This window comes from Cervus canadensis, chromosome 14, assembly GCF_019320065.1.
Source record: "Cervus canadensis isolate Bull #8, Minnesota chromosome 14, ASM1932006v1, whole genome shotgun sequence".
In the NCBI taxonomy this organism is placed as follows: domain Eukaryota; kingdom Metazoa; phylum Chordata; class Mammalia; order Artiodactyla; family Cervidae; genus Cervus; species Cervus canadensis.
In genome coordinates this window covers 11,960,568-11,975,302 of record NC_057399.1, presented here as the reverse complement: position 1 = coordinate 11,975,302, position 14,735 = coordinate 11,960,568, and the positions used below count along the sequence as shown (strand labels likewise).

At 42.0% G+C, this 14,735-nt stretch overlaps 1 protein-coding gene and 1 non-coding gene across 6 annotated transcripts in view; one reads left to right on the top strand and one right to left on the bottom strand.

Annotated features, from left to right (window-relative positions):
- ZBTB5 (zinc finger and BTB domain containing 5) overlaps positions 1-14,735 on the bottom strand; it is a 33,315-nt gene that overhangs the window by 8,992 nt on the left and 9,588 nt on the right. The window lies entirely within an intron of this gene.
- On the top strand, positions 10,676-10,780 carry LOC122453442. Its single transcript, XR_006273064.1, has one exon. It is a non-coding gene; the product is annotated as a U6 spliceosomal RNA (small nuclear RNA).

Here is a 14,735-nt window from a genome sequence, read left to right as displayed (position 1 = left end):
AGGCACACACCCTGAGATCTTTGCGTATCTCCAAATTCACAGATACCGCTATGGCACTTTGCAAGGATTACGGCATGGATGCCATGCTGCACACCAGGCTTGCCCACCTGCTCTCGTGGCCCAGCACCCCAGAGCAGGCCAAGCCTTGACTGAGTGAAATGACCAGTAACAGAGAACACACACCTTCAGATCCTGGGAAGTAACAAAAACGACAAACGCTAAATCCAGCAAAACCAAGCATCTACAGTGCCATGAGGGTGTTAAGCCACAGGCCTTTGCTGTACCTTGAAAGTTGCAGATGGTAAAATGCCTCAAAGCAGTGGCCATGTGTTGGCCATATTCATTGTTGAGTGAAGGGTCAACGATGGCAAGCAGCAGCACACGTGCCCGGACCCCTACTCAATCAATGAGGACCAAAGAGCTCAAGGCTTTGGGGAGATTAGTTAGACAAAAGGCAATCACTGCTCACAAGTCGACAGCCCCCTGACTTGGAAAGTAAACACATATAAGTGTCAAGTTCCAAGGAGGTGATTATTTTATAGAAGTAACAGGGAAGAAACATTCTGGTTCAAGTTTATTCAAAAGAAATAAAACAGGGAGTTGTCTTAGGAAGCTGTGCTGGCCTCAGAGTCACTCTGAGAGACCATGTCGACTGGGGCCTGTTAGGTGAGAGCAGGCAGCACCAGACACTGAGCTTATTGCTTTCTCTCCTAACGTGGAGACCAATGCTGAGGTAACTGCTTAAGTGCCATCTTAAGTACTTTTCACTTATTTATCTCTAATCTTCAAAACCACCCTACCAGGTACAGCTTATTAATCTGACTTAACAGATGAGCGGAACATAAAAGACTAATTCCCCAAGTAAGTGGTATTTAGATACAACATATCAGTTTGAAATAATAATGATATTCTGTTCAATGCCTTTCTTTTCAACAAGCAGCAGAAATATGACTATCTGAGGAAAAATAGCCTCCTTCTTTTTTGAAATGTCAGTTATCTTGAGTATAAGAAACCACCACTCTTTTCCACAAAAGGTCATTCACTAAAATGTCAAACACTTAATGTTCAACCCCATTTCTATAGAAATGGCATAAGTAGGAAGGAAATTGTAGTCTCAAAAGTACCATTCTGAGGAAATTCCCAGGGCTCAGAAACCTATGACTACTGAGGTGGCTAAACATGCCCTGGAAAAAAACCAAGAGATTTAAATAATGTTGGAAAATAGGTAAACAGTCCATATAACTTGATATCACTTAGCGATTGTCAGCCCTACACTAGATGCCCCAACAGACAGTCCTTGAAATCAGCTTGAGCACTCCAGGCTCTTCTCGAAGCACCTTAGGGACAGAACTATACTGTTCTGCTGTGCCTGACTGTCAGGGCAGGACAGGATTCCTTTCTTCCTCCTCCTCTTCTTCAAATTAAGATTTTTTTTTTTTTATGTGAACCATTTTTAAAGTCTTTATTGAATTTGTTACAATATTGCTTCTGTTTCATTTTTTTGGTCAAGAGGCATGTGGAATCTTAGCTCCCCAACCAAGGATTGAACCTGCAACCCCTGCACTGGAAGGCAGTGTCTTAACCACCAGACCACCAGGGAAGTCCCAGGACTCCTATCTTCTTAAGGGGCTCTAGAAGTTGTGAAACTAAATTGTGACATTAGAGATGATCAAAACCTGGAGAAACACTTATTCTCTATAAATTAATAACTGTGTTGAATTACCCATTTAGAGATAACTCCAAACTAATTTCTCCTTAATGATAATATTCTTTTATCTCAATATCATGTAATCAGTCAATTTATGATCATTTAGATTAGCAATAGAAATCAAATCCACTACAATAAAAGCTAATTTTAGTCATAAAACTGGCCAACTAGATTATTCAACTATTCTTTCCAATATCTAGAGTGTCAGAAAGCACTTCAGGATAACTCAGAGCTCTTAACTGAATACAAGAAGTTCATTCAACTGATTTAAGGAGAAGGGGATTTATGATTAAAGGATGTCAGGAAGCTCACAAAATCTCCAGGAGGGTGCAAAAGCGATACTGGAATGAAGCAGAGCATCCAACCACATTATGGAAATCATCATTGCCACGGCCACTGAACTTTGCATGGACCCTGCTCTGGATTAGCCGCTCAGAAGAGTAGCCGTCACTGCACCGTCTAGACTAGCACTATCCAACAGAACTTCTACAGGGACGGAAACCACCAGCATAGTCGCTGTGCTGTCCACTAGGCACTGGCAGCTACAGAGCGCTTGAAATGTGGCTAGTGTGACTGAGGAAATGAGCTTTTAATTTTATTTAACTAATCAAATGCCTACTGGATTGGCCAGAGTAATTCTAAATGCTCAAATCATTCCATATGGCTCACATCTGCATCCAGACCCCACTCAGGTACCTGTGACCAAGGGAACCCACTTCTCCTATCTGCACTGTAGCTATTCTTCTACCTTGAAAAATGGTGCTCATAGTTTACAGCCTATCCAGATGTAAAGGTTGGTGTGTTCAAAAGACTCTGGACAGCTGCAACTGACAAACAGCTACACTGTATCATTCCTCTGACAATCTGAGCCCCTATCCCTGTGTGTCGCGTGCAGATGACTTTGAAATACACTGCTGTACATGCAGTGGGGTGAGAGCGGATCAGCCTGAAAACTAGAGAGAAGAAAAGTAACAGAAAGTCAAAGAGCTGGTGTCACAGCACTCATGCACAGACAGTGCAGACACCTTTAACTAGCATTATCTTTTTATATTTTTTGCTGCCCTGGGTGTTAGTTGCAGCATTCGGGATCTAGATCCCCAGCTAGGGGTCAAAGCCCCTGGGAGCACAGAGACCCAAACACTGGGCCGCCAGCATAGTCCAACCAGCATTTCCTGAGCCATTCCACAGGCCATGATGAGGAAATAAAGCTCTAGGGAATTTAAAACTGAGACCACTTAAAAACACGTATTTATAAATTAAATTAACAGTATATAATTCATACTAATTTATGAAAAATAGTATCTCCCACCAAAAAAATGAGAGGAACTGCTTTACATTTTTGCATTAACAGAAGACAGCTGGATGGATTCTCATATTTGCTTTTGCATTCAGGCTTTTGCAATATCACACACAAGTGTACACTCACGAAAGCTGTTACACTGCAGCCTGGATGAGAGGGGGGTTTGGGGAGAATGGATACCAGTATATGTATGGCTGAGTTCCTTCGCGCCGTTCACCTGAAACTATCACAATATTGTTATCAGCTATACCCCAATACCAAATATAAAGTTTTAAAAGATAAAATACCTAGTAAATTAAATAATAATGATAAGAGAGGCATTGTTTTACATTTTTGCATTAACTGAAGACAGCTGGATTCTCATATTGCTTCTGCAATCAGGCTTTTGCAGTATCACACACAAGTGTACATTCATGAAAGAATGACAGTGAAAAAACTAAGTTTTTGTATCATTATGAAAATAGTTTTAACCTCACAGACTCCTTGAAAAACTCTCAGGGGCCCCTATTGGTCCTTGGACTATACTTTGAGAACTACTGATCTAAATTCTAAGTATATTGGGGGATGGAGGAATGGGGAGTGAGCACTGAAATGCACAGGGCAAAACTAGTAGAATTATAAGGAGAAATTAACAGACTCATAAAAAATTCTTATCTCTAACCAGGGGAAGTCAATAGACTATGTTTAAACTGAAAAATTAAGTATCTCCAAGCATAGCTTTTCATACATGTATGTAAATATCAAAAGAATTAACTAAGAGTTGAAAGTGGGAGTCTTGAGGAAGAGGAGATGGGAAGCAGGGGAGCCAGGGCTTATCTTAACAAATCTTGTTGGATTACTTGACTTCTCAAGTGTGTGTACTTAGCAAATTACTGAGACATTTATGTATCTATGGTAAAATTTATTTTTAAAACTATAAAAAGAGCCTGAAGAGACCATAATCACCCCCACCCTAAAACACACAATTAGAAAAAGTTGCAAAAGAATTCAGTTCAGTTCAGTCACTCAGTCGAGTTCAACTCTTTGCGACCCCATGGACTGCAGCACGTCAGGACTCCCTGTCCATCACCAACTCCTGGAGCTTACTCAAACTCATGTTCATTGAGTCAGTGATACCATCCAACCATCTCATCCCCTGTTGTCCCCTTTGCCTCCTGCCTTCAATCTTTCCCAGCATCAGGGTCTTTTCAAATGAGTCATTTCTTCCCATCAGGTGGCGTAACTATTGGAGTTTCGGCTTCAACATCAGTCCTTCCAATGAACACCCAGGACTGATCTCCTTTAGGATGGACTGGTTGGATCTCCTTGCAGTCCCAACGGACTCTCCAGTCTTCTCCAACACCACAGTTCATAAGCACCAATTCTTCAGTACTCAGCTTTCTTTACAGTCCAACTCTCACATCCATACATGACTACTGGAAAAACCATAGCTTTGACTAGACGGACCTTTCTTGGCAAAGTAATGTCTCTGCTTTTTAAACTGCTGTCTATGTTGGTCATAGCTTTTCTTCCAAGGAGTAAGCATATTTTAATTTCATGGCTGCAATCACCATCCGCAGTGATTTTGGAGCGCCCCAAAATAGTCTCTCACTGTTTCCATTGTTTCCCCATCTATTTGCCATGAAGTGATGGGACCAGATGCCATCATCTTCGTTTTCTGAATGTTGAGTTGTAAGCCAACTTTTTCACTCTCCTCTTTCACTTTCATCAAGAGGCTCTTTAGTTCTTCACTTTCTGCCATAAGGGTGGTGTCATCTGCATATCTGAGGTTACTGATATTTCTCCCAGCAACCTTCATTCCAGCTTGTGCTTCCTCCAGCCCAGCGTTTCTCATGATGAACTCTGCATATAAGTTAAATAAGCAGGGTGACAAGATACAGCCTTGACATACTCCTTTCCTGATTTGGAACCAGTCTGTTGTTCCATGTCCAGTGCTAACTGCTGTTTCCTGACCTGCACACAGATTTCTCAGGAGTCAGGTCAGGTGGTCTGGTATTCCCATCTCTTTCAGAATTTTCCACAGTTTGTTGTGGTCCACACAGTCAAAGGCTTTGGCGTAGTCAATAAAGCAGAAGTAGATGTTTTTCTGGAACTCTCTTGCTTTTTTGATGATCCAGCGGATGTTGGCAATTTGATGTCTGGTTCCTCTGCCTTTTCTAAATCCAGCTTGAACATCTGCAAGTTCACGGTTCACATACTGTTGAAGCCTGGCTTGGAGAATTTGAGCATTACTCAAAATGAGATGAGTGCAATCGTGCAGTAGTTAGAGCTTTCTTTGGGACTGGAATGAAAACTGACCTTTTCCAGTCCTGTGGCCACTGCTGAGTTTTCCAAATTTGCTGGCATACTGAGTGCAGCACTTTCACAGCATCATCTTTTAGGATTTGAAATAGCTCAACTGGAATTCCATCACCTCTACTAGCTTTGTTTGTAGTGATGCTTCCTAAGGCCCATTTGACTTCGCATTCCAGGATGTCTGGCTCTAGTGATCTTTTTTGTATAGCTCTTCTGTGTATTCTTGCCACCTCTTAATATCTTCTCCTTCTGTTTAGGTCCATACCATTTCTGTCCTTTATTTATGGACACCTTTATTGTGTCCATCTCTGCATGAAATGTTCCCTTCGTATCTCAAATTTTCTTGAAGAGATCTCTATAGTTTTTCCCATTCTATTGTTTTCCTCTATTTCTTTGCACTGACCACTGAGGAAGGCCTTCTTATCTCTCATTGCTATTCTTTGGATTAGAATCATGTGCATTCAAATATCTTTCCTTTTCTCCTTTGCCTTTTGCTTCTCTTCTTTTCTCAGCTATTTGTAAGGCCTCCTCAGACAACCATTTTGCCTTTTTGCATTTCTTTTTCTTGGGGATGGTTCATAACATTGTACAGGGGGCAGTGATCAAGACCATCCCCAAGAAAAAGAAATGCAAAAAAATTACTTCCCCCTAAAAAAGCATTACCACCAAGTAATTTTATAGGAACTATCTATTGAATGCTATGGAAAAGATAATTCCTACATTATTTAAACTGTTTTAGGACAGAAAGCTTCCTATGATGCAATTATAAATTAAACAGCTAATATATCACATGCCAGGCAATGCAATTAAATATAGTAAATACTGACCAATCTTTCTGAATGGATTGGTGAGGATGAGCTACATATAGTAAAGGGTAACCTACCACTGTGAGTGTACTGACTTTAAGTTATTTAATATCCAGTAACACATGTATAACTCAATTAAGGTACAAATGGAGCCATGAGTTAAAACAAAATGAGAACTACAGCTGGCTCACTAATGTCATTGTTAGTTTATGTTCTGGCCATTCCAAAGTGCAACAAGTCAGTATTCCAAGAAAGAGCTGGAAATACCAGGGCATTACCATGATGCCCCAAAGTGATTCCAAAGACTATGAGTATGAAGAAGACTTACAGTCTTACTGTCTCAGGTAGGGTTTCCCACAGGTAGACCCTAAGAGAAGGATTCAAATGCAAGTGACTTACCAAGAGAAATGGGAATGGGAAGCAATAAAGAGAAGCAGCAGCAGCCAAGGAAGGAAACAATTTGCTTAGTCCAGCAGAGGAACTCTGGAGTATAAGTAACTGAGTTTGAGCCATCTCAAGGCAAGGAAACTGGTCTCTCATAGCCCCTCATTAGTCAGTCAACAGCTAAGAGCTTCTTTAGGGAAAAGGAAACAGCCAGGCACTTCAGGTTCTCCGGGCCTATGCACAGAGTGAAGCCAGTCATTCAAAGATGTTCCTCAAAAGAGTCACAGACACAAGCCATTAAGAAGCAAAGCTTCACTCAAAGCTGCATAACTGGTGCACAGAATTGGTAACACGGATCAAGATGATCTGATTAGAGCACAGACAGCATATGTTACACCTGATGATGATACTAAAGAATAAAGTGATGTGAAACCATATGGATAAACAGATCATACTGTCTGTTAGTAAAGGATATTATTGTAAATATACTTAATATGTTTTATTCTCAATCCCCCACTGCTGTCCCCAAACTATTATTAAGTAAACGAGAAATCCCAATTCCTTTCTTTGATTCTAAGAGGCCACTTAGCATTAGGAGACCCTACTGTAGTAAAAGTTAGTAATCACTGTTTTAACAAAAATCATTAACAAAATAATTTATCATTTGTACTTTCTCAACTGAGCTTTTCAGGACAACTAAAAAAATTTAATTAATTTGAGTATTAAAAACAAAACTAGGACTTACCTGGTGGTCTACTCGTTAAGAATCTGCCCTTTCATCACAGGGGACACAGGTTCAATCCCTGGTCAGGGAACTAAGATCCCACATGCCACACGGAGGCAAAAAAAAAAAAAAAAACACCAAAAAACCATAGCTAATTGTAGTTATGATGGCCTATCAGTTTTAAGGCCCTATATATAACCAACAGAACCCAATTCTGGTTTATTGAGTGAAAGCCATCTGAGAGCTCAAAGACTTGGGAGTCTGAAGAACCAGAGAGTGAGCTTGTAAAGGCTAAGAAGCAAAATCCACAATCACATTGGTACAGAAGAAAGAGTGGCCTTGGGCTACTGCCCCTGCAATAAATGGACTCCCAACAGTTCCCTCAGTATGGACCATCACAGGCTCAAGATTCAAAGTTCCACATAGCTGAGCTTAGGGACCCACCCATCCCAACAGTGACTGTGCTGGGGGAAGCAAAGAGGAAGATCTTTCTAGTTTTCCTTCTGTAACAGAAAGCTGGCTGCTGATTTATCCAGCTAACAAGATTACACGTGAAGCTGATAGAAATAATTCACAACTAGGAAATCCAAGTGCTATTAGGAAGGGAGAAAGAATGCTGGTGAGCTTCTTAATGATACTGTATGATACACTAGGCCACAAAGAAACTGGTCAGCATAAGGACAATCCAAACAATCCAAGAACTGGTACAGCCTACTTTATATTACATGTTCTTTATAAAAGACAATATGAATAGTAGATTGCATTTTCCCAGTTGGCTGGCCACATAAAGATTTCTCATTCTGCATGCTTTCTTACAATCTGACATCAACAATATGCCTACTCTCCTTGGAGCCAGGCAAGTCTATGATCACGGCAACTGTTACACCATGTGGCTACCTGTGAGCTAGGTCATAAAAGGTGACACAGCTTTTACCTGGTCTTTTTGGTTTGCTCCTAGAACCCAACCACCATCCTGTGACAAAGCACAGCTGAAATCTAGTTGACAGTCAATACCTGCCTCCAGACATGAGTATGACTTCAGCCTCAGTTACAACACAACCACAACCCCGTAACAGACTCCAAGAGAGAATTAGCTAACTGAGGCCTAGTCAACCCCGAGAACTCAGATGTTTTTTTTGTTGTTGTTTTAAGCTATTAAGCTTTCAAGTGATTTGTTCAGTTCAGTTCAGTTCACTCAGTCGTGTCTGACTCTTTGCGACCCCATGAATCGCAGCACACCAGGCCTCCCTGTTCATCACCAACTCCCGGAGTTTATCCAAACTCATGTCCATTGAGCCAGTGATGCCATCCAACCATCTCATCCTCTGTCGTCCCCTTCTCCTCCTGCCCTCAATATTTCCCAGCATCAGGGCCTTTTCAATGAGTCATTTCTTTGCATCAGGTGGTCAAAGTACTGGAGTTTCAGCTTCAACATCAGTCCTTTCAATGAACACCCAGGACTGATCTCCTTTAGGATGGACTGGTTGGATCTCCTTGCAGTCCAACGGACTCTCAAGAGTCTTCTCCAAAACCACGTTCAAAAAGCATCAATTCTTCAGCACTCAGCTTTCTTTATAGTCCAACTCTCACATCCATATAGGACCATAGCCTGGAAAAACCCATAGCCTTGACTAAACGGACCTTTCTTGGCAAAGTAATGTCTCTGCTTTTTAATATGCTATCTAGGTTGGTCAAAACTTTCCTTCCAAGGAGCGTCTTTTAATTTCATGGCTGCAGTCACCATCTGCAGTGATTTTGGAGCCCCCCCCCCAATAAAGTCAGCCACTGTTTCCACTCTTTCCCCACTTATTTGCCATGAAGTGATGGGACCAGATGCCATCATCTTCGTTTTCTGAATGTTGAGTTGTAAGCCAACTTTTTCACTCTCCTCTTTCACTTTCATCAAGAGGCTCTTTAGTTCTTCACTTTCTGCCATAAGGGTGGTGTCATCTGCATATCTGAGGTTATTGATATTTCTCCTGGCAATCTTGATTCCAGCTTGTGCTTCCTCCAGCCCAGCGTTTCTCATGATGAACTCTGCATGTAAGTTAAATAAGCAGGGTGACAATATACAACCTTGACATACTCCTTTTCCTATTTGGAACCAGTCTGTTGTTCCATGTCCAGTGCTAACTGTTGCTTCCTGACCTGCATACAGGTTTCTCAAGAGGCAGCTCAGGTGGTCTGGTATTCCCATCTCTTTCAGAATTTTCCACAGTTTATTGTGATCCACACAGTCGAAGGCTTTGGCACAGTCAATAAAGCAGATGTTTTTCTGGAACTCTCTTGCTTTTTTGATGATCCAGCGGATGTTGGCAATTTGATGTCTGGTTCCTCTGCCTTTTCTAAAATCAGCTTGAACATCTGGAAGTTCACGGTTCACGTATTGCTGAAGCCTGGCTTGGAGAATTTGAGCATTACTTTACTAGCGTGTGAGATGAGTGCAATTGTGTGGTAGGTTGAGCATTCTTTGGCATTACCTTTCTTTGGGATTGGAATGAAAACTGACCTTTTCCAGTCCTGTGGCCACTGCTGAGTTTTCCAAATTTGCTGGCATACTGAGTGCAGCACTTTCACAGCATCCTCTTTTAGGATCTGAAACAGCTCAACTGGAATTCCATCACCTCCACTAGCTTTGTTCATAGTGATGCTTCTTAAGGCCCACTTGACTTCACATTCCAGGATGTCTGGCTCTAGGTGAGTGATCACACCATTGTGATTATCTGGGTCATGAAGATCTTTTTTGTACAGTTCTGTGTATTCTTGCCACCTCTTCTTTGTAGTTTCTGCTTCTGTCAGGTCCATACCATTTCTGTCCTTTACTGAGCCCATCATTGCATGAAATGTTCCCTTGGTCTCTCTAACTTTCTTGAAGAGATCTCTAGTCTTTCCCATTCTATTGTTTACCTCTATGTCTTTGCATTGATAGCTGAGGAAGGCTTTCTAGTGATCCTGGCTATTCTTTGGAACTCTGCATTCAAATGGGCATATCTTCCCTTTTATCCTTTGCTTTTCACTTCTCTTCTTTTCACAGCTATTTGTAAGGCTTCCTCAGACAGCCATTTTGCCTTTTTGCATTTCTTTTTCTTGGGATGGTCTTTGTTACACAGTAATAAATAACTGAAACAATGTGAAACTTTGCATCTCCCAACAAATCAATATTCAAATACAATCCCCAAGGGATACTTTTATTTTTTTATTAATATTTGGGGGGAGGGGTGTCTGTCTATTAATATCTTTGGGGAAAATCACTTTTAAACCATTCTTAGTCCACATGGAACAGATGAATACCCCCAAACCTCTGAGTTCTAGAAGATCCAGGGAGGCCTGGCTAATTTGGTAACCACTTCCCTTGATTACAGTGATTGTTTCAGAGATGGATATGTGACCCAAGCCATACCAGAATCGGAGTCTGCCCTGGGGACTTCTGCTGGTACCATTAAAAAAGAGATATTCTTGTGCTTGCTTCAGCAGCACACATACTAAAACTGCACCCATACAGAGAAGATTAGCATGGGCCCTGTGCAAGGATGACACAGATTCATAAAGCGTTTCATATCTTTCACTCACTGGGATCCTTTTTTGGGGGGCTGTGCTGCATGGCATTCAGGATCTTAGTTCTCAAACAAGGGGTCAAACCCACACTCCCTGCTCTCAGAGTGGGTTAACCACTGGATCTCCGGGGAAGTCCCTCACCGAGATCCTTACCAATGCCAATGTTCAGCTCAGTCGCTCAGTCGTGTCCAACTCTTTGCGACCCCATGAATCACAGCTTGCCAGGCCTCCCTGTCCATCACCAACTCCCAGAGTTCACTCAAACTCATGTCCATCGAGTCAGTGATGCCATCTGGCCATCTCATCCTCTGTCGTCCCCTTCTCCTCCTGCCCCCAATCCCTCCCAGCATCAGGGTCTTCTCCAATGAGTCAACTCTTCACATGAGGTGGCCAAAGTATTGGAGTTTCAGTTTCACCATCAGTCCTTCCAATGAACACCCAGGACTGATCTCCTTTAGGATGGACTGGTTGGGTCTCCTTGCAGTCCAAGGGACTCTCAAGAGTCTTCTCCAACACCATAGTTCAAAAGCATCAGTTCTTCGGCACTCAGCTTTCTTCCAACTCTCACATCCATACATGACCACTGGAAAAACCATAGCCTTGACTAGACAGACCTTTGTTGGCAAAGTAATGTCTCTGCTTTTTAATATGCTATCTAGGTTGGTCAAAACTTTCCTTCCAAGGAGTAAGCGTCTTTTAATTTCATGGCTGCAATCACCATCTTCAGTGATTTTGGAGCCCAAAAAAATAAAGTCTGACACTGTTTCCACTGTTTCCCCATCTATTTGCCATGAAGTGATGGGACCAGATGCCAAGATGTCAGTTTTCTGAATGTTAAGCTTTAAGCCAACTTTTTCACTCTCCTCTTTCACTTTCATCAAGAGGCTTTTTAGTTCCTCTTCACTTTCTGGCGTAAGAGTGGTGTCTTCTGCATATCTGAGGTTATTGATATTTCTCCCAGCAACCTTGATTCCAGCTTGTGCTTCCTCCAGCCCAGCGTTTCTCATGATGTACTCTGCACATAAGTTAAATAAGCAGGTGACAATATACAGCCTTGACGTATTCCTTTTCCTGTTTGGAACCAATGTTAGAGAAGAGAAAAAGGAAGGACTATGTAAAAAAAAAAAAAAAAGAGTGAGAAAGAGAAAGGAAAAGAAAGAGATCTTCTCTTCACTCAGATTGCAAGCTGTGAGGGAGATGTAAGTCTGACACTGAGGGTGTCGAGTTTTGCCTGTTGAGAGTGAAGCCCACACAGGAGGAAACAGTTGCAAAGGCAACGCGCTGACGACACCGAGACCCTGGGACCAGCCGTGACTCGTTGGCATGATCCGGGGACTTTCTGTTTCATGAGCCAACAAACTCCCCTTTTACCTTCACCAGGTTCACGTTGGATCTCTGTCACACAGTAAAGCTCAAATCATAATCTTGATAAAAAAATATAAATAACATGGCTATCTTGAAACATTTTGGGATCTAAAAAGAGTATTTTAAAACTTCAGTCACTTTGGGAGGTAGGAAATGTGATGGAAGGGAGTCATGAATCAAGATCATGCTTATTCAAAACTCACAAGCATCTCTAGCAAACTCAGAGATCCAGTCTAAAAGCTATAAAAGAGCTCATGCTAAGAAGATAAGTGTTCTATGAAAAGCTGCCTGTCTGAAGCCTTCCAACCAAGGAAAAAAGCTTCATGTCTTTTTAAAAGATTTCAAAATGTGACTATATGGCAGGAGATACCGCAAATAATTTACCAATTTCTAAGACTGAAGGAGGGAGGAGAAGGGGACAACAGAGGATGGGATGGTTGGATGACATCACCGACTCGATGGACATGAGTTTGAGTAAACCCCAGGAGTTGGTGATGGACAGGGAAATCTGGCGTGCTGCAGTCCATGGGGTTGCAAAGAGTCGGACACAACTGAGCGACTGAACTGAACTGTGTTTGACCCGAAGCAAGTGTACACTACAATATTTATCTGTAGGAACAGACTGTTAGTAACCTCCAAACTAAATATAATTAAGAAAATACACTTATACCTCTGCTTATTACATTAACATGATCAAGAGCTAACTGTTTTCTCAATAGATTCACTTTCCTAATAGTGCTTTACTTAGACTAATAAAAAAAGTTCATTTGTGTTCTAGGAGAACAAGCCAGTTAATAGCACATTTTAAACTGATATATACTGACCTACCCACATGCTTTTCAACAATATACTTAGTTGGTAAAGAAAAGTAAACCCATACTCAAACATCATCTACCACATAGCAAGCGATCTGCTGCCCATCTGCCAGGGAGGACCTGCAAGGCTACACCACTAAGAAGCATCTTAACATTCTAAGAACTCTTATGTTCAATATCCCTAATCTAGATAAAACCCTAGCAGAAATACAAACAGAACTTTCCCTCTACTTGTAGAGATGACAAAAGTGAAAATAAATATATAAGAGTACAAAACTAGGCAAGGTCCCAGTCAAGCAGGCTAGGATTTTGATGGGGTTCCAAGTCCTGGAATCCTAAAATTCATCCATATTCTGATCTGACCAACTAAGTGAGACTAGCTAGGCACACAGGTGCCCAGGGTTAGCTTCAGACACCACATCCATCAGCCTTATTTCTTTCTTTCTTTTTGGCTGTGCTGGGTCTTTGTTGCTGGGCATGGGTTTTCTCTAGTTGCAGCAATCAAATTTCTCATTGTGGTGTCTTCTCTTGTTGCAGAGCACGAACTCTAGGCATGCAGGATTCTCTAGCCTGCACGCAGGCTTCAGGCGTGCAGCCCAGCATGTTGGCTCAGCAGTCATGTTGCAAGGGCTCAATTGTGCCACAGCATGTGGGATCTCCCTGGATCAGGGATCAAACCCATGTCTCCTGCATTAGCAGGCTGGTTCTTAACCACTGGATATGACTAATTTCACGGTATCTCTGGTTCTGTTGTGTCAGGGCTCGTTCAGAAATTGGACTTGTGTACTAAGACTTTTCAGTCATGTCTGACTCTTTGTGACCCTATGGATTGTAGCCTGCCAGGCTCCTCTGTCTATGGGATGCTCTAGGCAAGAATATTGGAACGGGTTGCCATGCCCTCAACCAGGGTATCTTTCCAACCCAAACCTGCGTCTCTTATGTCTCCTGCATTGGCAGGTGGATTCTTCACCACTAGCACCACCTGGGAAGCCGAAATTGGACAGATTAAGTCTATTAAAATGAAGTCCATCAATGACTGAACATGAGCATGACTGGGGATGTCCAGCTAATGCCAGAAGCCCTGACCATCTCACCCTACTCTTCAGTGCTCCCACTTCACCACCTTGCTTTCCAGTGAAAAATCCTTAGGGACTAGCTGACCTAGAACTTTATAATTCAGTCTGAATAAGTTATTAGCACCCTACTCCAGTGCAAAGTCAAAATGCTTCTACTAAAACCTCCTGTTGAGGCCAGGGACTATATTTCCTCTCTCTCTCCCAAAGTACCTGATATAAACTCAAGGAAGTATTTAATTTTAGATATTTTATTGGCCACTAGGGCAGCATGTGGGATCTTACTTCCCCGACTAGGGATCAAACCTGTGCCCCCTGCATTGGACGCAAGGCATTTTAACCACTGGAAATTTTGTATATAGATGAAATATAACACCATATTACCCAACAAGTCATTTTCCTGAGAGTCACAACTATCCCTAAAATCAGCCAGAAGTCAGAAAGAAGAAATCTCAGAAATCCAAAACAAAGATCAAAGCCTACACACATATGAAAGATTTCCTCATAGGAAAGTCCCTGAAGCCCCTCAACAGTATTTTGTTTCAAACAAACAAAATTCAAGTTTTTCTAGTTTTCTAATTAACTGAAGACGGGCACAAGCAATTCTAGAATGAGGAGCAGAGGCGGCTGCATGCTGACAGCTGCAAAAAGGGACAGCTGCCCCACTAAGGGGGAAAGGGGCCCCGCAGCAGGTACTGGAGGAGCTGTTA